Source organism: Nesoenas mayeri (genome assembly GCF_963082525.1).
Source record: "Nesoenas mayeri genome assembly, contig: SCAFFOLD_59, whole genome shotgun sequence".
NCBI lineage: Eukaryota > Metazoa > Chordata > Aves > Columbiformes > Columbidae > Nesoenas > Nesoenas mayeri.
The window spans coordinates 427,808-449,936 of NW_027660042.1; positions in this window are offsets into that span (position 1 = coordinate 427,808).

A 22,129-nucleotide genomic window follows, 5' to 3' on the forward strand; every position below is an offset into this window, starting at 1 on the left:
CACCAAGATGCTGGAGGGAGTGGAGCATCTCCCGTGTGAGGAAAGGCTGAGGGAGCTGGGGCTCTGGAGCTGGACAAGAGAACACTGAGGGGGGACTCATTCCTGGGGATCAGTATGGAAAGGGGGAGTGTCAGGAGGATGGAGCCAGGCTCTTCTGGTGACAACCAGTGATAGGACAAGGGGCAATGGGTACAAACTGGAACACAGGAGGTTCCACTTAAATTTGAGAAGACACTTGTTCCCGGTGAGGGTGTCAGAGCCTGGCCCAGGCTGCCCAGGGAGGTTGTGGAGTCTCCTTCTGTGCAGACATTCCAACCCGCCTGGACACCTTCCTGTGTAACCTCATCTGGGTGTTCCTGCTCCATGGGGGGATTGCACTGGATGAGCTTTCCAGGGCCCTTCAACCCCTGACATTCTGGGATTCTGACCCAAGCTCTTGAGAGACCAGGAATTGCTGTCCGAGTATGGCAAGAGTAAAAATCTATCAATGTACAGAGACACAATAATATGGACAAGAAGATCAGGCTCAGAATCATTAAAATCCTTGTTTATAAGGGTACTGTGGGTGATCAAGTTGTACTTACTGATTTAAATTTACATGCATGTTTAACCTTTTTATTTAATCATGGTTCTAATAACTAAAAACTGCTTGAAAGTCCTGGGAAAAACAGCAATCGCATAAGCAAATTACTTGGTTTTGTTCTGTTTGTTTGTTTGTTTGTTTTTTCCCTTATCTTCTCTAAAACTGTTTGTTTTAGAAAGGAAACATGAGTGTAATAGAGAAGATAAATTAAACTCCTGTATTTACCATTTGGGGACAGAAGAACAAGGTAATAACCTTGAGGTAAATAAAACATTTTGAATTGTGAAACAAAACAACAGTGCTTATGTACCATCAACACTGGAATTTACTCAAAACACTTATTTAGTCTTAAGAGGGTACAAATTTCAAAAAGGGAAAAATACACCATTGAAAATGTTTCAAATAATATATAAATGTGATCAACCTGGGTTCGGATTTTAAGGTGAACACTTACTGTGAGGGTTAGAAAAATACTTATCTTTCTGGTGGCTACACTGCAATTATTCAGAATGAGGTTTCTTAAAGAATCTCATGTTGGTCACTATATAAAGATCAGATACTGGTCTAATATGGTATTACACTATGTGTATATTTTTAAGTGTCATATATGTGTATGCTTTGTGCAAAGCAAGAGAAGATTTTTGTTGTTGTTGTTATGGAGATTCTTATCAGGAACTTGTTAAACCAGAGACTGAAGTAGGCTACTTGGGGTTTACAACAGCCTTGTTCTGCTGATGCAAAGACAAACTATGTGAGAGCGGATCCTTTTTAGGAACGAGAGCTGAAATGTAACCAGGACACCAGCTTACCAAACACTCGGCAGACTGGGGAGGGTACGTCTGTTTACACGACAAAGTTTCACAGAGTTCATAGGTCCAGCTTGTTCTCAGATTAGAGCAGAGTTTAAACAAAATTAGATCCAAAAAAGCATGCACCCCCCACTAGAGATGCTAGAGTTGGATGGTGGTACGTAGCCGGGAGTATGACTTTCCCCAACTTGTGAAACAACTATTTTAAGGAAAAGATGCAGGAAAATGAGGCCTTTCTTCCTTTCTTTTTGCATCCGAGGACTAAGATAGAAACTGAGAATTCATAGCTGGCTCTGCAAGCCCAGCGAGATCCCTCCAGTGACATCTACTGGTGACGGGTTTTGTCTCGCTGTTCCTACGTGCTCTTGAGCACTCACCACCTACCTGTTCAGATATGTCTCAAACTTTCACTAGAACAACCGAGTTTGTTTTCTAATTGCTGTACTCATACCTCTGGCGTGAATTTTTACATTGTAAGCGCTTCCATGTTGCCTTCTGAATCATTCATTATTTATATCGTATGCGTAGGATGTATTAGATAGATATGAATAAGCTGCACGAACCAACTTTAATTCTTATTTTAGGGTTTTAACTTTATGGAAATGACACCAACAGGCAACTGGACTTCTACAAAGTTCAGACTGGACTGAAAATGCTGCCTGGATATTATGCAGTTACGTTCAACAGACAACAGGTTGCATATTTGTGAGCAATCACAAATGAGAAGTAGAATGAACACGCAATCTATCTACCCTTCTTTCCTTTCTGCCTGTGAAGTGAGCCCTTTAAAGCAGAAATGATGTAGGTTGATAAGGCAGGGCACGAATCTGGCACTTTGCTACCATGTGCAATTTATCTGCCCTGTAACATCTCCAGGATGTGGCACTGGGTACCTTTCAGAATCCGAGATTTCAAGTTTTTCCTCTAGTTCAGGATGCCCAACATGAGATGCTTAATTCTTAAGCCAGGCACCTACAGCAGCAACACCAAGGTTTAACCAGTGCTGACTTCAGAACCCTAGCTGCATTAGATTGAAAATAAGGAGTTGGTTTGTATAGCATCGTTACTGTAATAGCTGCATTTGTGTGGGGTTTTTAACTTATACGGTAGATTTTTTTTTTTCCCCCCAGGTATTATCCATGTAGAATATTTATTTAGGATTTATCATATTTGGCTCTATCAAGCACCAAAAGTACACTGAGATGTGGATGTAGCAATATCCTCCATTGATAGCAACCAATATATATTTGGAAAGTACCATGTGCTAGACTGGTATTCTCTGCTCTAACCCATAAATGTCTTTGCAAACAAATCCTACAGGGGTGGGTCATCAACAATCACTGGAGGGGTTTGGGCCTCTTTCAAAGGCTTTGTTGTGTTTTAAATTCACTTCTCACCCAAACCAATGAATGGGTTTGGTTTTCTGCATCACGGAAGGGGCAGGACAAGAGCATATGCAGGAGATGGGAATATGGATGGAAGTTCAGAGATCAGTAGCTTACACTTTGATTCATTATAAAGGCCATTAATTAAATATAATAAAATACATGCTTTAAGCCAAATTCATAAACAATAAAAATAATTTTTAAAAAAAGGTTTTAGCACATATCAATAGGCAGGACATGCACTTACATTATCTTTTTTCTTCTATTATTTCTTTCACATAAACTTCCTCAGAGCTGCCTGGCCTTCCAAAAGATACCTATAGTATAAGAAACGAGGTGATATAGTGAGCATAGTGAATCCTAACTATATATTCCTGTACGGACATGAACGCATTTAATGGAAAGGAGTAATTTATTGATAAGGCATTCAGAGGCCATGGTTTTACAATGTAAGAAGTCCGGCTTTCGTATTTCTTGCATCGAACAAAAAATTCTACACATGATGCAAAGCTTGCATAAAGCTAGCATGAAAGCTGGCTAAGAAACAGTGCACTGTTGTCCACCTGAGTTGCTAGAAATGCAGTTGTATGCCTTCATCTGACCCAGTCCATACTTCAGGTTAATCTGTAATTAGGCCCAGTATTAATGATTATGGAACCAAGGGCTAAGTGCATAGTTCTAAAACACATTTTTTTGGCGACAAGGCCAAGTGTGCCAACGCATCTATTTGTGGAGCTGCACTGCAAGCTGCGAATTACTAAACCACCGCAAGTGTAAATTGTTCTGTAGGGATTTGTTTCATTTTTTATGATGTTTTTCTTAACCTCCATCAGTTGTTTTTCATTTCTACAGCTGCAGTGTGAGAGTGGGGCAGGAGGACAGGAATGAGATTGTAGCTTTGCTGCAATTATACCCTCATTCTCACTGATCCTGGCTGCCAGATTAAACCTCGCAGCTACAGACAGTGGGCATAAATTAAAGCAACCTCCAGACAGCTCCAAACTACATAAGCAGATTGGACGGATGAAGTGCAAAGAGGCATAAAGGGGTTTTTTTTGCATATTCCTCTGCTAATCAGTGCTGATCCTCAGCCAGCCTTCAGAGTGGGAGATATTTTAGCACAGCTGAGGCTGAGTTTGGTTACAGATTGACAGCTTTAGGGAACAGATAATGGGCGTTTCTGTTTCAGTTTATCTATACCTAAAAACCACACTTCTCATTTTGGGAGTGATAAAAACAGCCAATGTGGTGCAAAGCACCTTTCCCCTGCTCTCCTAGAGGCTCCAGATGAGGAATTCTCAGCCTACTGAGATAAAACCTGGTCTAAAAAGCTTTGAGAAGCAGTGCTTACAGCAAGTGACAGACAAGAGCAAGGTAGAAAAAAGGCATCTCAGCTGCCTGTGCATTTTAGCCTGTTTAGAGAAGAGGTGCTGGTCTTCTAGTTGCTGTTGTCCAATGGCTTCCTCAGAGCCAGGACCAGTGCCCAAAGGGCATCAGACTGGTGTGGAGAAGAGTTTCTCACTTGAGTGGTTGTGGTTTCATGTGAGTACAAGCAACGATGTAATGGAGGAAGAAGGAATGTGCTGCCAGGAGGGAGCAGGAGACCAGCTCCTTTCAGTGCCACAAAACACTAGGAAAAAACTCTTCATGGAGAGGGTTGAGAAGCAGTAGAACAAGCTGCCCAGGGAAGTGGTGGAATCACCATCCCTGGAGGTGTTTAAAAGGCTTTTAGATGAGGTTCTTGGGGACATGGGTTAACACCAGAGTTATGGTTGGACTCAATCATCTTGAGGGTCTCTTCCAGCCAAAATGATTCTATGATTCAAAATTGCCGTCAGACCACAGCTCAGTGAGCACTTTAGCAGCATAAACCTGTCCTGCCAAACAGAAAAGAAATCCCACTTTCCACTGCTTCATCTCCCTTTTTATTGCTTCACAGTTCCTCCCTTGTGCCATTGGGAGCACCTCGACTCCTTGTCCACTAAGCTGGACTGGAGAGCAAGTCTGGATGAGAATAATAAAACAGATATGCCTTGTATTTACAGAAAATCTCATGGGTTTTGTTCAAAAGGATGTGTAGAGCTACAGCTTGTATCCAAGGCAGTAGCCTTTTGTGGTGAAAGCTACTCTAAACTCAACACCGCCTCATCAGTTTAGTTTATTCAAATACACGTGGAGCTGAAACCAGATGGCACAACTGTTTTGGCTTAGAAACAATCTTCTTTTTTTTTGCCTCTGCAATGTTGCTGGGGACACAGTTTTGACACATCAATAAGCACTGGGGTGAAAAGGTGAGGTACTACTTGAATCAGTGGTGAAAGCAAAAATATCTTTCTCTGACTATGGCCTGAGGTCTCAGCTTCAAATCACATAAATACAAAGGCTCATAAGAACAAATGATAATAAAATATTAAAGAAAGCAATGACAAAATTTAGGTGGCATAATAAAAAGCATGTTCTAGACCTGCTTCCTTTGGAAGGACTGAAAACATATTAAATATGGATGGGGCTTGAAGATTTGTTAAAAAAATCATTAAATGCTGAAGTTATGGCAAATTATATTAACCATGAGTTTTGACTACTGCTGTTGCCTAGATAGTTCTTCATGATTTAAGGCTCAGACTTCCACAGTGTGTAGAGTTTGCTGCAGAAAATAGGCCAACTGATGTCATCTGTGCTGCTAAAGCAGTAAAGCTGTAAGCGAAGGTGGGAGTGTTAGATGTGAATGGCTTCACATCTTATTAGCAATCTATGAATTATCTGTTTTCCTTCAAAATGTTCAGAACACAGTAAAAAAGTAAAAGCTACATTCTTAGGTACTTAAAAAAAAAAGGTTTGCAACTATTAACTTATGCATCTACATTTGATAGTCTTGCCTAAAATCTTTAACTGCATAATAAAGTAGAAGCAGTCTGCAAAATGTCCAGGAAAATTAATAGCACAGATTTCGTGGTGGTCTTCATAAAAATTAGTATTTCTTAGCACTAGGCAAGTTATTAATCATCCATTTATCTTCATAACTAGAGGAGTTTTCTGCAATAGAAATTGGCTCAGTAGATAAAGTAGTATGAATATACTGATTAAAACTACCCCTTCACCAGTGGCATCCCCAGTCTTACAACCAGTTTGACTGTTTTCCTTGGTGTCACCAAAGGGAACAAACTCCTGAAATGACAGGTTCCAGAGCACTTAACCCACTAATGTCACCAGTACCTCTCGTCTGTCTCTGGCAAAGCTTCATAATATCTCCAGAGTTCATTCAGGTGACCTACTACCAAGCTGCTCCATTTACATTTCATCTGGTGCCTACAGGAGATGGGCTTGGCTTAGCATCTGCCAGGTCTTACCAGCTGGTGCTCCTTTGCCTTTGTGGTCAACTTCTCAGACATTCCCATGCTGACCTATCTTTGAATCAGGTTTCACATAATTTCTGCCACCTGTGGCCACCTCTGACTATCTACATCATCATTTGAACAACATGAAGTTTCTTTGGTGGAGTGGGTGAGAAGGCAGAAAAGCGACACATAACTGAGGGCAAAGCCTGGGATTTGGAAGACTTGAACTCTAAGGCTATAAAGAAGAGTCTGATAACAAGTGTTTTGTTTTGCAGGTGTAGCTCAGCCTGGAGAACAGGAGGCTGAGCTGTTTGCAACTGCCTGAAAGGAGGTTGGAGCATAGAGGATGTTCACCTCTCCTCTCAAGTAGCATGTGATAGGATAAGAGGAAATGGCCTCAAGTTGCACCAGGAAAGGTTTAAGATTGGATATTAGGAGAAATTTCTTCCTGGAAAGGGCTGTCGGGCATTGGAACAGGCTGCCCAGGGCAGTGGTGGAGTCACCATCCCTGGAGGGGTTTAGAAGATGCCACAGATGAGGTTCTCAGGGACATGATTTAGTGATAGAGTTAGGTTATGGTTGGGCTTGATCTTGACGGTCTCTCCCAACTGAAATGATTCTATGATTTAGTTTGAGTGTGGACACCTAGAGTGGCTTCGCCTGCTTCTGTCCTCCAGCAGCACAGTGATCTCCTCACAGCTGGCTCTTGTGTTTGGGCAGAAGTCTATCTAGGTTATCTTTCCAGAATACAATATTTTTCAGGTCCAAACGTATCTTATATAAATATTTTGTCTTACACTTAGTGGGAGAATCAATATTTATGAAGTTATGCTGTTTCTCAGAAAGATATGTATATACAATAAAGATAGTCATTGTATACACTCTAGATATCAATTTGAAAAGAAGACAAAACAGCCCGTGTTTAGAGGCAGCAAGTGAGCCACATAAGCACTTGTGAAAAAATGTCAGAGCCTTCAATCTGTTGCTATTTTCTGTAGGTCTGCTTATCATCATGACTCAAAACATATTTTTTCAGACTCCTTCTGTTACTTTAGAGAGCCTGCACAGTGATTTTTATAGAACAGCAGTCAAGGGCAAAAAAAATTTACTTCGTAATTTTAACTGGCAATCAGATTATATGAACAGATCTTGTTAATTGGATCTCATGGAATGGTGACATCGTTAGGGCGAATAGCAACATAACCTTTGAGGAGCAAGGCAAAGAGTCACTCACCAGTCTTTAAAGCAAATATTAGATCATCAAACTCTTGTGATTCCTCATCAGCAACCAACGAGCCGGTACTAAATCCTCTAGAAGGGTGGAAAACGTTGCCGTTCTGTGGGCTCTGCTTAAAGGCAGCACTAGCTTGACTGGCAGGCTGCAGGGATGCCCGCTCCCAGTCTGCAGGCACCTGCAAAGGTTAAGTGAAAACTACAGTACAGAAACTAGAAACCATGACCAGAGTCCAACTCAGGACCAAAGGATTTGGCATCCAGCTATTCTGTCACTTCAATAGTGAACTAGGTAGCCCTTTAAAAAATAAAAATAATAAAAAACCCATATATACATATATATATAAATAAATATATAAAACTTGGTTACAAGTAATTTAATCTTGTGGTCTTGATGCTTCTCCCAGCCATCTCAAGAAGTTGAAAAAATATTGCTATTTCTGAACACTGCCTCCTGTTATGGATAATTTTAAATTAAGGGACTGAAAGGTTCCAGTTCACTCCTCTCTTACCAATGCCTCTTCCTCTGCTGGACCCCGCTTCTCCTTTCTATAGCCACTAATAATTATTTTGCATTGTATGATCTACAGTTGGCAACATGCTGCTTCCTGTGTTTACCAATAGAATATTTTAAAGCAATTTGCCAGTCTTTGAACGTTCTGGTGGTGGCATACAGCCCTATAGTTTCGATATCAACTTTGTGATAGTTTATTTTTTGTGCCGCTCCTGTTTATTTTTTGAGCGGCACCAAAAACTGGAATTCCATTTCATAGGAAAAGAGGTAGTATTGAAAATCTACCTCCCCCTTAAATGTGATGAAAAGACAAAATAGTGAACTCTAAAAAAATATATATATTTTTGAATAGTCAAAACATATTTTCTTGTTTTATTGCTCATCTACCATTTAGGAGCTCAGGAACATGAAAACTTCCCATGTAATGCTGAGATGCTGTGCTGTCCACTAAACTGAGGGGTCAGGCACAACCTTAAATGAGGTGCTAAGAAGTTGAATAAATCTAGTGATCTGCCAGGAGGAAGCTGAGGAGCTTTAAAATACAGACAAACCTGCCAGGTGAGCAGCTTGGTTTCCACAAAAGTTACTGCTAGAACTGGCAGGTTCCCTTGAAATATCTCAATTCCATTAAATCAGTGTTTTTCCTGGAAAAAAAAAAAAAAAAACCTGTTTAACTGGAAAATTTTCAACTAGCTCTATCAACTTGTACCTAGCAGCAAAATCACCTTGGTTTACTACAGACAGTGAAAAGTGATACTAGCAGCATTCCAGCTCCGGCAACAAAGAGACTTAAAACAATCTCCCTCAAAGTATCACCTCCCCTCCCCTCCTCTTCTTCTTCCTTTTATCATTTTTTCATTCCAACTTTATTCTAATTTTATTCTATTCTATCAAAACTTCCAGAAATTTTGCACAGCGTGACTTTGGAAAGCTGAAGACTTAAAACTCATCTAACACCTATAGTAAGCTGAATTAACTTGCTGTTTTGATTTCGCATTACCTAGTTTTGGCAACACTTTAACCAGCCTCTATAACAAACTGAAGACTCAAGTAGAAAGGAGGAAATTCTGTACCGGCGATGTTGCCAAGGAATTGTAAATTCACAGAATGGCTAAAGATAAAAATTTTTATGGAAAAAAAATCTTCCCCTCTCCAAAGCCAGATGATGATGATGATAATAATAATAGTTATTATTATATGTATATATTTTATATTATATTTATGGAAGCTTTCTATATTTTTATATATATTACATATTATTTATTTTTATATATTTATATATGTTATATATTTTATATTTTATATTATATATTTAAATATCATTATATATACTAATAAGATATTAGTATATGTTTATATACTTTTATATAAATATATTATAATATATAATTATTAATAATTATTAGTGTATTTAATATAATATAATATAATATAATACAACATATAGTATATATAACATAATATTACATAACATAACATAAATTATAATATATAATAATATTATAATAATTAATATTATATAATAGTAAATAATAGTAATAAATTATTATTATTATTATCATCATCATCATTATAATTATCATTATCATTATTCTTATTCCTGTGTATTACATATAGTGCTGCAGTTAAATCTCCAGGTACACTTCCAACACACAAGGTAACGACCATAGAGTCACTGGTACCTCTTCCGTAGCGCTGATGAGGTTCTGAGTGGACTTGCTGATCTCTCCACCCGCCGCCGGCAGACCACTGCCATGTGTGAAGAAAGGCGATCCCGGAGCTGCGTGCCCGTTCATGTCTACAGTATAACTTGCTTTGACAGGGCAGCAAAGTTGGTTGTGCAGGATGAAATACACCACAAAGACATAAAGACCCTGAAACAGAGGAAAAGTGTAGATCAGAGTTTGAAGGTGGTCATGGCGAAGTCCTACGTGATGCCTTCCCTTCGCCAGCAGTTCATGCCTCAAAGGGCTGCAGCGCGTTTCTATGGAAAACAAGAGATGATGCCACTGACTGTCAGAGACCTGGAAGTTATAAGAAAGTTCCTATCCTGAGGCCCACAGCTAAACACACAAACACACAAAACCCAATGCAAAAGAGTTATTGAAAATGATTATTTGGTTGAACCCACACGGTTGCAAAGCAAAGCCAAGATCTCAACAATCATAAAACCAACTTTAGTTTCACAGTTGTCATAATAGTGAAAATGTGGTTAAGCGCCGCCCTCACAATAGGATTTGGCTGCTGGCCCCTAGCCACAATTCTTTATTTCCTTACTGACCTGCTGGCTCTTTGAATTCTTGCCCCAATTTCCATCTTGTGCAAACTGCACAGCTGCCGTCACAGCTACCAAGTTGTGACTATAAATTAGGTTCTCTACGATATCCACAAATTCAGCACTGTCTTTCATTTGTGATTACTACAAAGCCCCTGCTGTATCCCTCTGCAGTTCTTCTTTAAAACTTGCTAATTCTGACCTTTAGACTTAGCCAAGAAACAAATTATAACCATGGCTTTTACTTTTTTCTTTTTTTTGCAAAGAAATACAGTAATTGAACTTCTGATTATGACATCTGACTTTCTCGAATTTTTAAGTTACACTAATACCGAGTGAAAAGAATCCATTTCAATTGATAATCAACCAGTTCACTAATTACTAAAGAAGGAGTTAACCAAAAGAGTACAGAAAGAAGACTTCTGAATTCTTCCCAATTGCTGCAATACAATTACATTTGAATTGGATTTTTTTTGTACTTCGCGTTGTCTTCTAGAACCCTGAAACCAACTGCCCTAAACAGAACAATTTATTGGAAAGGTACTCATTGGCATGAAAGCAATAAATGGGATTATAAACAGTAAGGAGTTTCATCTAATTGTATTTGAGAACTCCTAATGAAAGGAATTTTGAAGATACACAGGGAGTACAAATACCCAAGAGGTATGCTTATTTCCATCCCTCTAGGACAGGCAGCAGCACTTCATGATCCACAGATTTATAATTTCTGATTCCAAAACTATATGACAAAGCATTGTGATCCAAAGTGACATATAACAGAAGTTAATGGGATTCAATGGGATTTCAGTCTCAGATGGTCAAACACTGGAAATATCCTCATACAGTTGCTATTAAGACATAGAGATCCATGTGCACCTTTTTTTTTAACAGTGGACCAACAAAAAAGTGTTAAAAACAACTATTTTGAGAAAACATTTTTCCATTTTTCTAGATTATTGTGGTTTTTTGTCACAAGTACCCACAGCAGTTAACTGAAATTTATTTTTGATACATGTAAGTGAATACATTCGAAAAATCTGATGCAAACACATGTTGCACTTAAAAGACACTAAAAAGGAACAAAGATTTCCTTTCATTCTATAAACAAATCCAGTGACTCTGATGTAGGTCAAGCATAATGGGTTCAGCAAATGTATTTCTTTTAATTTAAGATGTTTAATGGATGTGAAAGGATAAAACCCCCAAGAAGAACAGATAACAGTGATGACACTGAATTCAGAGCAGCCTCTGGCGTTTTGGTCCCTGAGGACCTAGCCACAAAAGTTGCACACACATTTCAAGCGATTTTGTACTTTTCAAGCAAAGCCATTAGCTGAAAATGCTGCACAGCCCTGTCTTTCAGAACCACAGGGACATGAGGCACTGGCGTGCAAGGCCCACGCTGTGTCACGCTCCTGAGCAGCCCCGAGTGTGGACACTCACTCTTTTAAAACAAATAAACATGAAATAAAATGCTGTAATTAATAGAATATTTTGAGTTGGAAGGGACCTTCCCAGTTCCCCCAGTGCCACCCCTGCCATGAGCAGGGACATCTTCACCAGCTCAGGTTGCTCAGAGCCCCATCCAGCCTGGCCTGGGATGTCTCCAGGGATGGTTCATCCACCACCTCTCTGGCCAACCTGGCATAGGCTCTTACCACCCTCAGGGACAACAATTTCTCCCTCGTGTCCAGTCTGAATCTCCCTCCTTTAGTTTAAACCATCACCCCTTGTCCTGTCACAACAGGCTCTGCTCAAAAGTCTGTCCTCATCTTTCTCATGGGCCCGTTTTAAGTAAGAAAAGGCCACAATAAGGTCTCCCTGGAGCTTCTCTTCTCCAGCCGAACACCCCAACTGTCTCAGCCTGTCCCCCAGCAGAGCTATTCAGGCCTCAGATCATTCCTGTGGCTTCTCTGGCCCCTCTCCAGAAGGTCCATGTGTGTCCTGTGCTGAGGACCCAGAGCTGGACCAGCACTGCAGGGGGTCTCACCAGAGCAGGTATCTCCTTCAGCAGCATCTCCCTAACTCAGCCTGGACTCCTGATTTAACTCTCTGTGTGCTTCAGACATTGCTATTTCTGAGGAACCTACCAGAACAACAGAAATGCATTTTGATATGCAAAACATCCTTGCTCCCACTCCCCCTGCTGCCACCACTTCTGCCCCTCGCTGTCATGCAGAGACTAAGACCCTTGTCCTGGGCAGCACTCTTTGAAAATATTACAGCAATGTCTTACAAACAGAAGCTTATACCTAACAAAACCCAATGCTGCCAAGGAGGTTAGTTGGAAAAAAGATGGAACCTGCTTTGACTCATTCCCATCCAAATCTAGAGTCTCAAGAAGACACACTCTGTAGAGCTGACTTCCTACGTGCCACCACTGCGGTTTTGTTTGAAGTATCTAAAGGGGTTTGTGGTTTTATTCTCAGCACCCTGCATCTCTATTAGAAACCAGTGCAACTGAATGTTGGGAAATCAAAACAAGGCAAATGGTCCTGCCCAAACAATACTGAGTTACCAACAATCATACACATGAAGATGCCATGGATCAAGTCATATTGATCCATTCTTATTTTATCACCAGCAGCTACCGGGCTGTTTATTCTCAAAGAGCATGGGCAGGATGCAGACACTCGGGTTGTGTCACTGCAACCACAGCTTTCACAGTCTCAGCGGGTTTTTTTTTTTTCAAAAGCACTAGTTTGAGAATTGAATTGTCCTTCATCACACTTTTGACAGTTGTGTTCTTTTTCATTTCGACCTTTAACACTGTAAAAATAGTCTTAAAGCACTATGAAAACAAGACTGTTGGTATTGTAATATTTCTCTGTGTTTATCATATAAACAACTTTGGCCAAGTTGGCACCACTTTATTTTTCCAGAGACACACAGACATCGTCCTCGCCAGTTGCAGCAAGTATGAAATGCAGAGAAATGTCACGTTCTGTTGACAGGTCTGCCAGACCTGCGGGATGTTAAGAGAAGAAACATACACACTCCAAAGGGATCGAAAGAAGGCAGGTCTGGGTATTGAAGTTAGTAATACAGGCAATGACACCTCTGTTAAAAATGTGGTAAATATTAATGTTGTATTCTTAAGAAGATTTCATTAAAATACCCACAAAACCTCAGCCTAGTACTAACAGCCTCTGCTGTTGCATATAAACCCAGAGCCATTCTCTTCAGCCCACAAGCATGCACGGAAAGGCCAAAATAAACTATTGGGTCTCAGAGTGAAATGACTGACCTGAGAGCTTGACCTGGGCTCTGTGGAAGCAGACTGAATGACTAAGCTAAAGAACTAAGGCTCTGGAGGATTTAATTATAATACTACACAATTTCTCTGCACTGAGCCCACAGGGCCGCTCACAAAATATTTAACCCCATGTCATTTACAGTTATGTTATGATAGTACATTTAATACAACATCACAGTAAAAGATAAGAGGAAAAATCGTTAGTAACGCACTTCCCTTGGAAGAAGGTGAGAACTGCTTCAAGCAGACAATTAGGCTGTCCCAAAGGTGGGAGCACAGACAGGCAACATAAAGTTCTTCTCAGATGCGGTGGCCTCTTGAAAAACATCTGTAAGATATTGTTGTTAAAGGCTGTTGGTTATTTTACTGATATGTGCTGATGGAAGACAATTTAAGCTTTTGTTACTTCACCTCAGCAAGCTGCTCTGTACATCTGCTCTTTTGCACTGTTACGTTAAGAAAGAAAATGCCCAGAAAACCCACACCTACATCTGTTTGAAGGAAAGCTCACATGCAAAAGAGTCCACTGGGATCTTTTCAGCCAGCGAGGTGGGAACCCTAACAAGGTATCTTTTCCTTTTAAATATTTGGTAACTTTAGGCTTTAAAAAGTAATTTCCAACATCTAGTAATAAAAGCTAGTGAATAATGTGCCATTAAGTCTGAAAATTCAGGCAAAGGGTAATAAAAGTTTTTAAAAATTGAACTTGATTTCTCCATAGCTGTTTGAGTTGGCGCTACAGACCTCCATGTTTTTAATTTAAAATATTAAGCAGGAAGAGAGTATACATTATTATGGAATTATCACATCTCCTTTCAAAAAAAGGAACATTTATTTTATATTCGAGGTTTTACAGATTCTCTAGGGCTAGGAATAGCAAAAGATAACACCTTTCTCCTTTTGATGTGGAAGACCAATATTGATGTAATTAGGATAGAATAGGGATGATAACCATTGGTGAAGCTGTTGCTCAGGCTGGCAGAGAGTTAAAAGAAGAATTATGGGCAGGACAATGTAGCATCACCATGGGTTTGAAATTAGGGCTCTGCTCCATGCATGCGGTTGCACAGCGGCGATAACGACGGAACACAAGGATTCCTAACCAAGTTTCTGAATATACATTTCCCAGCTGTCCAGTTGAGAGTGGAGACGTATTTGGGGACATGCCTCTGAAAAATTAGAAATGCACCTGCCCACAGAGGTTATTTGATCTTTGTGCATGACCCCATGCTGCTGCAGCATAGAGCCCATGGACAAACAGAGCTCTTGATAGTTATTTATGTTGGGTCCTTGAGTACCAAAATACCCACAGAAACATGAATGCATGGGTTGCATGGAACTGCGGTAGAAATATTTCTGACATTACAATACCCACTGAAAAGTTCCATCAGAAGCACACAGGAGTTATGTACTACATACATGTCTTATTGTTATATACCTTTTGTAGGGACAAGCAATGCTGATAAGAGACCAGACAGCTATCAAAGAGGAGGAAAGAAGGAAAGAAGGAAAGGGAAAGGGAAAGGGAAAGGGAAAGGGAAAGGGAAAGGGAAAGGGAAAGGGAAAGGGAAAGGGAAGGGAAGGGAAGGGAAGGGAAGGGAAGGGAAGGGAAGGGAAGGGAAGGAAAGGAAAGGAAAGGAAAGGAAAGGAAGGAAGGAAGGAAGGAAGGAAGGAAGGAAGGAAGGAAGGAAGGAAGGAAATGGAGGGAGAAAGGGAGAAAGGGAGGAAGGAAGAAGGAGAGAGAGGAAGCAATAAAGAGAGAGAGAAAGAAAGAAAGAAAGAGACAGAGAGAAAGAAAGAAAGAAAGAAGGAAAAAGAAAGAAAGAGAAAAAGAAAAAAAAGAGAGAAAGAGAGACAGAGAGAAAGAAAAAGAAAGAAAACGAACTTCCTAAAACTTGATGATTTTTGAGTGTATGAATGGAAATAAAACTATATAAAGAGCAGTAAATTTAAGTAACTGAAAAACCTCACATAAATTGAGAAAATATTTCATCTCACTTTTAACTGTATCTAAACAAAATCCTAACTTTGGAGTGGTGCATCACAAGCAGCAGTCATGACTTAAACAAAATTCTAGGCACACTTTTATATCTGTGTTTTTCATACCACCTGCTATCCTATTGAACCACTGACACAATAAATCCCCGCAGACCTTGTGGGTCTCATATGTTACACGACTTGCTTTCAACATCCTGTTTTACTTCTTGACCCTATTGCGTGAATTGGCGTCTTGAAACTGGCAACATTAATATACACAGAATAGTTATATGGCAATATGTAATGAATAATTAAATGTATTGCAAGGAGAATAAGCTACTTTTTTTTTTTTTCTCCATTTAAAAAAATACTTCTGATGTACATTTTGGAAATGTTTAGATTTCTCCTTAAGGAAACTCCCATCTTTTGAATTCAAATCTAAAATAAATCTGTTATGTGAAACTATATCTTTTTAATTCATTTTTATTTGATGAGGTGTAAGAATTTTTAATACAGGTAAATCAAACATGGTAACACACCCATTTCTCTTGTAAAAACGGCAGAAGAACTTGCACACCATGAATTTGGATACATCTATTTTTATTTCCTCATCGTTTCCCTGTTTCCAGACATAATTTTGTCATCTGTGATATACTATCCTCTGTTCTATAAACAGTTCCATAATGTGCAGTATAGCATTGAATTCAGTGTCGTGCAGCACTGAGTCCAGCTGAAGCACTTGCACGTTTAAAATTCTGCAAAAGGCTATTTGCTTTTTTTTAAAACTCATAATCAACATCTAGTCTGTATTTGATTTTTTTTCAGACGAAAAGAGCTTTGCTTTATCAATACGTATACTGCAAGAGAAAACCTAAGCTTTGAGGGTCACCTCTAATAACAACAACAACAACAACAAATCAATATTATGGTTATATATATGTTTTTTTTTCTTTTAAGTAGAGTTAACAGATACAGAAAATTGAAATACACAATATTTTTGCAAAGGCTGCAGATATTTCAGTTTTACTGCTATAACTATCCCAGTAATATATCACATACAAAAGCAAGCGACTTTCCCAGTGTATTAGCTATGAAATTAAGTCTATGCAATTGTACTGCTATTGTTTCAAAACAATGCATCCCTTGGTTTAATTTGCATTTATTTCAGAAATAAACAGAACACAAAATTAATGCTTCTGCTGAAGCTGAGATGCCCAGTATATGAGTGGGGGAGACAATCCCCAGCTCTGCGAAAGCACCGAAGGAAAAGGTGCCATCTCTTACCTGCAGGCTGTTGAAGATGATGAAGAAGACCAACGTCCAGAGGTGCCAGTAAGCCAGGTGCAGTCCTCACCACAGCCAGGTGACAGAAATCAGGGCAAAGAGGTACAAGACCAAGGGGATCTCTGAAAACCACAAACACAGAATTTCAGCTGTCTGAGCCCTGGGGAAAAAACACTACTTATTTTTAAGCATCACCATTGCAGGACCCAGTTCCGCTGTTTCTGGCCAACCTTGGAGTTTGTTCTGCAGCAATGGGCAGCCCTTCACCTGCCCCAGCAGTTGGGGTTCCCAGGGCTTTAGGGAACCCAAAGAGGACCAGGAGACCACCAGAAGGGCATGGCCAGATATAGGACATGGAGATGGAGGGGCCAGGGGGGCACAGCCCAGCTCGGCAAACTAGGCATGTGTGGTTTGCAGGTGGGACGAGCACACGTGGGGTCAGAAAACACGCTGACCTCGGGGGGAGCACGGGAGGACTTCTGGCAAGTGCTGGAAATGTCGGGACGAAACACTTTTTCAAGAATTGAGAGGAAAAGGGAAAGGAAAAAAAACCTCCAAACCATTATCAATACAAAAACTGCCATGGCTCTGGCAATTTACAGAATTACATGGAAATTACAAGAATAGCTTATTCTCTGACTTTTTTGTTAATTTTAGTGCAAGTTGAACATGAGAAGGCATCTGGCCCTACAAAACTTTAAAGTGACAACCTCCACTCAGCCAAGTAGCCCCACAACGACAGACTTTGCACCAGTTAACTCCACTCGCCTTCAAAAATAGGTGCAGGATCCATCCTTAAGCGCACATAAATACAACGGCATTTTGTATTCCCCACTGTATTTACAACATGAAAGGAATGCTGGCAGGAAGCCACGTCCGCATGGACAAAGTTTGCAGAAAGGGCAGCAGAAATTACCTTTCGCCCCTACGCGCTCCTGTTGCTGACCCCACCGTGTTGACCGTATTCGTGGGGATGCTCCAAAGTCCGTGTTTGAGGAGCTCGGCCTCGCACTGCCCCTCTTTTAATTAATTACGTGGCATCAGCAAAGAGTGGGGACGCACTTTTGGCAGACGGCATTCCCGAAACAGCAGTTTGGGGGCACTTTGGGCATTTGTTTAATACTGTACAAATGCCGAGTACATCCTGAATGCAGGAAAAAGCCAAAGTCAGGCAGTAGATGCTTCAGGGCTGTAACTATTTATTTGGCAGAAATGTGTGTGTATATTTTTATAAACAAGGAAATGACTTGAAGCGAAGCACAATGCGAGAAGATACCGTGTTCCTAAAGTTTATTACAGCCCAGTATCGCTCAGTAAAACCTGGGGTGCAAACCTCAGCCTGGGCTGTTTTGCAACCGCTGCTTGATAGTATGACATAATGTTTAAGAAAGACATGTATTTCCTTAATGAATTATAGTGAGATACTGCGTTACGCATATAAATTAATATTAGCGTAGTGGTAGCCTAGGACTAGAGGAAATAAAACCAAAATATTAAAATAAGCTTAGCTCTTTGGAGCAGTTAACAAAGTCATGATTCTTCTATGGAGAAAAAACCAAACAAATAAACAAAGGCAAACAAAAAACCCCATCAACTTACTCGGTTTTACTGGAATAAAAAGGACATAACAGCATTAAGAAAATCAGATTCCCTAAGGAAATGTGTTTGAAAGCTCAGTTTTAATCATTGCTAAGGTACTCCTGTTTTCCCATTGATGTCTGAGGACACGATGTAAATCCTTTGTGGTTTGGTCATTTGTAAATGGTGCTGTTTCTGTGGTCTCCATGGATGGAGGATGCAGCACTGTGAGCAGCTGGGAACCTCCAGTAGGACATGAGGAGGCATTGTGGTGTGTATCGGTGCATTGGAATGGCATTAGAGTCACGTATTTCATGTCACGGGAGATCTAAAGTATCTGTACGTGATCATTACATACAACACAGGACCTGTGGAAGATCTACTGCTTATGAAGAGATAGATGGAGGCCAGAACGGATAACCGTGGTTTTCTCAAATGACAGCTGATGCTCATTAAGCAGCTGAATCACTTCTCCCACGGGGAGGTGCGGTCTGGCCAAAAACCATTAATGGTCTGAGACTTCCCGAGAATCCCTGATCCAGAACATAACACTAATAATATATTTGGGTTTTTCAAAGCAGCATCAGATTAAGGCTCTGCACCTCTGTTATTTGTCGGGGAGGAACTTGATTTCACTGGATGAGTAGAATGGAAATGCAACGTATTTCTCAAACCTCACTCCAGGGTCACTAGTATTCCTTACATGCAAAGCATCTGTCCCAAAGTCCCTTGGGCACTATCAAAAAACTCCTTGTGGCCTTGACAGATGTTGAAACAAGCTTTTCTCTAACATGACCAACATAAAAATGCTTTTACAATAATTAAAAGTGCAAAGCGTTCTAAAGTACCAGGTGGTCCAGTAAGGTGCAGAGCATCAAATATTTCTTTTAAAACCACAGTATGTACACTAATGAATCCAGATACTTTCTAGATATGTACTTAAAAATGTTGACAAAAATCAGCAAAGAACTTGTAATCTCAAAGTACTGAGGTTATAATAATAAAAAAATTACCAAAATAAAAAAAAAAAGAAAACATACATCAAGAAATGTTGCTCTTTGTAAATGTAATTCTAAAGGTAAATTCAGCTATTACCTGTGGAGTAACTAATTATTTGTTCACATATATTAATGGAATGACACAATCTTATTGCTTAGATTGCAAATTAATGCAATAAAATTTAGCTGCTTGTGAAGTTCAACTGAAGGAATGGACAGGCAATTAACTATTGGCAATGCACACAATTCTAATACTGTACATAAACCAAAGCTAAGAATTAAAAGAATTATCTCAGGATGTTGAATAATGATTTGGCTTTTGCATTACTTTGCAATGTGGTTCAGCTCAGGTGGGTGGCAGGAGAGAGAAGAAAGCAAATTGTGTAGGACAAATTGCAAGCAGTAGAACATGCCAAAAATTAACACCATGATTTCTGCTGATGTAAATATTACCTGAGGAAAAATAACACAATACTAATCAGAACCCAGCACCTCCAGATTGTTGAAACCAGAGCTCACTGAAATAGCTGTGTACACAAAGCTGAAGGAAATGGAGCAATATATCTAGATCATATAATTTTGATGTACAATGCTCTGGCTTTGCTATCTTCAAGTGTAGGTGAGGAGGAAAATTGATAAATTCAGAGCCATTTCATTGGAATAAAGTTAGCACGTGTGATACAGAATCAAGCTCACTGAAGCTAACAAGAACTCCATGGGGAGTACCTTCAGTAATTCAGGTAAGAGTTTATGTAATTAATACTACTCAGTACAAAGAAGTCAATTTATGTATGCATTATAACATTAAAGATGGCCTGAAGATACCTGCTTTTTGCCAGATGCTGAATGTATATATAATTTACAATTCAGCTTTTACTCTGTCAGTAACAATCATTTCATTATCAGTATTGTAAAGGGTTAATACAGAGTTGAAACTCTGTCAGCACTTAAAGTCTCAACTATTTGAGTTCTCTTAACCCATTTTGATCAGACAATTTGTTGTAGTTAATAAAAAAAAAAAAGCACAATTAATAAAACATATATCAGAAAATCAGCAACAATGTCTCTTCCATTTGTAAAACCAGGCCTGCATAAAGTAAAAGGATGCCAATAAATAGGCTTGAAATGAACCAAAATAGGCAGTCTAGCTATAGGTGGTTTCCTTCAATGGAAAGAAAACCAACGGCTCCCTCCCAAACAAACTCAAAGGGTATTTTTGAGCAGGTGAACCTTCACTGACAAGAATTTTGCTCTAAACCCAAGTGCAAGGAGTCACCCTAAGACTATCTGAGCAAACCTTGGAACATAAAAGACCGCTGTGGAGCAGCCAACTCAGCATCAGTGTGATGTAGGGGAAACATCATCAAGCAGCTCTGTTGGGCATTATATATTCAAATCATGCTGATCCACACTTTTTTTTTGACACCATTATCACATCTTTTTTTAGTACTAGGAATGAAGAAAGGTTATATTTAAGCAACAGTCAGTCCACTCACTCCTTAAATATATGTAATATATATATATGTATGCATGCATACATCACCATCCTGACTGTTCATGTCTCTCGCTGAAATATCTCCCCTTTTGCTTAACTACAAGCTTGAGAAAAATTGTCTGAGTTGACAACTCAATACAGATAAATGCAGCTTATGCAGAACTAGTTGCAGGTTTTTAGAGCTCGAAAACTTACCATAGTCCAGCTCGTTATTTGATGAGGTGAAATTACATACATTCAATTTACCAAACAACTAAATGTGTCCACTGTTTCTTATTTCTTACCCATTGCTGAGAAAATAATATTTTCCTTATTAACTTATGTGTAAAATTTATTTTTCTGCAATGCTTACTGTTCTGAGGGCTGCAGTACACTGGAATTGGTTTTTATGGGTGGTAAAACTGTGGTTTTACTACAGAAGGGGAGTCCTTAGAATAAACTCAAGATTTTGTTCAGCAATTTACATAAAAATAATGCTGGTGAGAATGTGAAAAATAGGCTGCAATATTTTCATGATGGGTTTGGATTAGATTACAGAATTCATGAACCAGGGGAAGTATTAAAGTGCTGGAAAAACTGGCTTGCCTCAATGGGAACTTAATAGGAGCTGTACTGGATATGAACAAAAGTTTATCTGGCCTTGCCTCCAACGAGGACCAAAAAAGCTGCCCAGATGTGATATTTCTCCCAGCATTTTCCCCATTTACAATTCGGGAGCTTCCTGAACCAGACATAGTTTCTATTCAGTAATCTTCAGGGGACTTCTCTTTCACAAACTCATCTTGCACTAATTATGGTGAACTTGGATAATTCAGAGTATCTCGTGGCAAGGAACTCCAAAGAAGCAGTGTAAGATTCAGGTAATAAAATGCCAGAGTGCTGGGCTGCTTGCCTTGTGTTTATTGTTTGGTTTCTTTATAGCAGAAGCAAGAACAAGAAACGGAAGGAAACAAGAAGACCTAGAACATTTCCAAACAGCTATACTTTCACCTTTAAATCTGTAACAAAATAAACACACAGAATTATGTTTTTGAAATAAACCTTACAATGGAAAACTACGGTGAAGAGTTTTAAGTTCATCTTCTGTTGAGCTACCGTGTACTGACCTATGAAGAGAAATAATCTAATAGTGGGGCTCCTGTCTACACCTTCATCTACTACAACCTGCAGGTTGCAGCAGCTCATCGAGGTCCACAGAGAAGTTTACCACCACAGGACTGTGGTCCAGCCACCCTCTTCAACAGTTGTCACATCTATGTGCCCAAAAGGACCGGAAAAATAGTGAGAACTAACTTTTATAACACTGGATGAGAATGCTTAAAATTTATTCATAGCTGGGGCCTGGAATGGATTCTGCCAGTGAGTAGTGTTGGTTTAGACACTGCAGAGAAAGAAGAGTCAAGGAAA